Source organism: Triticum dicoccoides, chromosome 7A, assembly GCF_002162155.2.
Source record: "Triticum dicoccoides isolate Atlit2015 ecotype Zavitan chromosome 7A, WEW_v2.0, whole genome shotgun sequence".
In the NCBI taxonomy this organism is placed as follows: domain Eukaryota; kingdom Viridiplantae; phylum Streptophyta; class Magnoliopsida; order Poales; family Poaceae; genus Triticum; species Triticum dicoccoides.
This window is the reverse complement of record NC_041392.1, coordinates 306,210,693-306,213,695: the sequence shown is the minus strand read 5'-3', so window position 1 is coordinate 306,213,695 and position 3,003 is coordinate 306,210,693.

The window sequence follows — 3,003 nt, the reverse complement described above, 5'->3', positions numbered from 1 at the left end:
ATTGGCTAGGTGTTACTTGGGAGCCTTCGACAAGATTGTGGAGTTGAACCAAGGAGTTTGTAAGGGCAAGGAGATCGCCTACTTCGTGAAGATCTACCGCTAGTGAGGCAAGTCCTTCATGGGCGATGGCCATGGTGGGATAGACAAGGTTACTACTTCGTGGACCCTTTGTGGGTGGTTGCTTCTTCGTGGACCCTTTGTGGGTGGTTGCTTCTTCGTGGACCCTTCGTGGGTGGAGCCCTCCGTGGACTCGCGCAACCGTTACCCTTCGTGGGTGGAGCCCTCTGTGGACTCGCACAACCGTTACCCTTCGTGGGTGGAGCCCTCCGTGGACTCGTGCAACCGTTACCCTTCGTGGGTTGAAGTCTCCATCAACGTGGATGTAGGATAGCACCACCTATCCGAACCACGGGAAAAACATCCATGTCTCCAATTGCGTTTGAATTCTCCAAACCCTTCCCTTTACATTCTTGCAAGTTGCATGCTTTACTTTCCGCTGCCAATATAATCTTTGCATGCTTGCTTGAATTGTGTGATGATTGCTTGACTTGTCCTACAATAGCTAAAATCTGCCAGGAACTAAAATTGGGAAAAGGTTAAGTTTTTATTTGGTCAAGTAGTCTAATCACCCCCCCCCTCTAGACATACTTTCGATCCTACAAGTGGTATCAGAGCTTTGGTCTCCATTTGCTTTGATCTCCATAGCTTTTGGTGGTCATAGCCTTGGTTTCACAACCTAGGAGAGTATGGCGTCTAGCGAGGGAAATTATCACCGTAGAGGTCCTTACTTTGATGGTACTAATTTTGCTAGTTGGAAGCATAAAATGAAAATGCATATTCTTGGACATAACCCCGCCATTTGGGCTATTGTGTGTGTTGGTTTGCAAGATGACTTCTTTGATGGGAAAGAACCAAACCGTGAAGCTACCGCGGATGAGTTGAAGATGTTGCAATACAATGCTCAGGCTTGTGATATTCTCTTCAAGGGATTGTGCCCCGAAGAATTCAACAAAATTAGCCGTCTTGAGAATGCAAAGGAAATTTGGGACACTTTGATTGATATGCACGAAGGTACCGACTCCGTCAAGGAATCCAAGTTGGATGTGCTTCAAAGTCAACTTGACAAGTTCAAAATGAAGGATGGTGAAGGTGTCGCTGAAATGTACTCTAGGCTTTCTCTCATCACAAATGAGATTGCCGGCTTAGGAAGTGAAGAGATGACTGATAGATTCATCATCAAGAAGATTCTAAGAGCCTTGGATGGAAAATATGATACCGTGTGCACATTGATCCAAATGATGCCCAATTACAAAGATCTCAAGCCAACGGAGGTGATTGGAAGAATAGTTGCTCATGAGATGTCACTTAAGGATAAAGAGGAACTTCACAACAAATCAAGTGGTGCCTACAAAGCCTCATGTGAAGCCCCTACATCATCAAGTGAGAAACAAAACTTCAATGAAGAATTGAGCTTAATGGTGAAGAACTTCAACAAGTTCTACAAGAGTAGAAGCAAAAATAGAAGCTTCAAGTCAAGGTCCTACAATGACAAAAGATCTTCTAGTCGAGAGTGAAACTGCTACAGTTGTGGAAGACCTAGACACTATTCCAATGAGTGTACGGCTCCCTACAAGAGAAGAGAAGATTCTCCAAAAAGAAGAAGCAAAGAATCACCACCAAGAGAGAGAAGAAGTAGAGATGATCGTTATGAACGAAGATACTCACGGAGAAGCAAGGATTCGAAAAGGAAGGAAAAATCATCAAGGAGCTACACAAAACAAAGACATCAAGCTCATGTTGGTGAATGGGTATCCGGCTCCGACTCTGACAGCCACTCCGAGATAAGTTATCACTCTGACTCCGAAGATACTCAAGATGAAGGTGTTGCCGGTCTAGCACTTGTGTCAACCAACTCCTACGACATATTTGACTCACCAAATGAAGGAATTGGAAGATGCTTCATGGCCAAAGGTCCTAAGGTAACACACCCCGAGTATGTTGATTTCAATAGTGATGAAGATGACTTGTTAGGTGATGATTTGCTTGTTGACAACTCTAGTGATGAATACTATGATGAAACGTCAATTAATCATGCTAATCAAGATAAAACAAATGACAATGATAAGGAGAAGATTGAGGCTCTAACTAAAGAACTAAACACTCTTAAGTTAGCTCATGAAACTATCTTCGAAGATCATCGAGAACTTTTTAGAGCTCATGAGAAATTACGCTTTGAAAAGCTCAATCTTGAGCAAGAGCATGAGTTCTTAAAAGCAATCAATGATGATCTCCGCAAGAAAAGTTCTTCTTACATTGCCAAGCGTTTACTCTTATCCACTTACATGCCTCAAGTCAAGTCTAGTAACAAGAACAAGAAAGATTCTTCCTCTAGCAGTAACAATGATCATGCTAAATCCAATATTGTTGCTTCTAGTAGTTCTCTTGATTCCACTAATGATTCTCTTAGCCAAGTTACACTTGAGCAAGAAAATAGCTTATTGAAGGGAATTATAGAGAAAGGAGTGTACAAAAGCCTTGCCGGGAGTAAGCAATTCGAGGAAATTGGGCGCAAGCAAGGAACGCACCGGAAGAATCAAGGTGTTGGTTTTGAACGAAAATTCAATGCCAATGGAGTTGAGTGGGAAGAAGATCAATACCCCAAGACAAAGTTTGTTCCTCAACAAGAGAAGTATGATACTTCTTTCAAGGGGACACAAGCTCAAGATGATCTTCCACCACAAGACTACAAGCAAAAAGGCAAGGACAAGCTTCAAGAGGAAATTGATGCATTTGAAGAAGCTCCTAAGACCTTAGTCAAGTGGATTCCCAAGACTACTTCAAGTTCCACTTCATCAAGTACGACTACAACTCCAAGGATTCCCATCAAGATGGTGTGGATCCAAAAGAAGAAGAACTAGAGAGTTCTTGAGGGTGACTCCGCCAACATACTTCACTCTTATCATTTTGGCAAGAACAAGTGCAATCAACTTCCACATCTTGCAC